This window comes from Dipodomys ordii, unplaced genomic scaffold (genome assembly GCF_000151885.1).
Source record: "Dipodomys ordii isolate 6190 unplaced genomic scaffold, Dord_2.0 Scaffold69, whole genome shotgun sequence".
Lineage (NCBI taxonomy): Eukaryota > Metazoa > Chordata > Mammalia > Rodentia > Heteromyidae > Dipodomys > Dipodomys ordii.
This window is the reverse complement of record NW_012267285.1, coordinates 1,090,776-1,091,515: the sequence shown is the minus strand read 5'-3', so window position 1 is coordinate 1,091,515 and position 740 is coordinate 1,090,776. Positions and strand designations below refer to the sequence as shown.

The 740-nt window shown below is 67.0% G+C and overlaps 1 protein-coding gene across 1 annotated transcript in view; it reads left to right on the top strand.

Annotated features, from left to right (window-relative positions):
* Cd9 (CD9 molecule) overlaps positions 1-740 on the top strand; it is a 30,216-nt gene that overhangs the window by 28,459 nt on the left and 1,017 nt on the right. The gene's annotated exons all lie outside the window — the stretch shown is intronic.

Sequence of the window (740 nt, the reverse complement as noted above, 5' to 3'; positions counted from 1 at the left end):
TAGGGAGGGAGGGAGGGGGTTGGGGGGGGGGGGGGGGCCCAGGCTTGTGTCTCCGTTTTTGCTCTTCTATTCTCCTTGTCATCAACCTCCTGACTATTTCCTGTCATTCTTGGAGACTCACAGAACTGTCCTGGAAGTTTCCAGGCCCTCCCCCTCCCCCTCCCCCCGGTGTAATTTGAAGACGGGGCTGAAGGCCGGGGAGGGGCTGTGACGCCCTGCGCCCTCCGCCCTCCGCCCTGCGCCCTCTGCCCTCCGCCCTCCGCCCTCCGCCCTCCGCCAGCAGGTGCTGGAGGCGGGGCAGGTCCGGGGGCGTGGCCTGTGGGGGCGGCCTGTGTCGGGGCCGGGGCGTGGCTCTGTGGGGGCGTGGTCTGTGTCGGAATGGTTTCCGGGGGCGTGGCTCTGTGGGGCGTGGTCTCCTGGGGGCGGTTCTGTTTGGTGGGCCTGGCTTGTGGGTGTGGTCTGGTTGGGGGCGTGGCCTGGGCGTGGGCGTGGCCTGGGAAAGCAGGTTCTCAAAGCCCTACAGACGTCAGAGCCAAGGCAGCACCGAATGGGGGTGAAGGGGTTCCCCAGTGTTCAAACATTTCAAAGGCGGGGCGGGGGGGGGGCGTGCCTCGCAGGGTGGGACTTTCAGGGGGTGTGGCGGGAGCCTCCGGCCCCGTGCGCGGCCACATAAATAGGAGGACTGCGGGTCCTGGAACGAAACCCTACCCCAAAATATCCAATGCAAAGGGAGGGAGGGG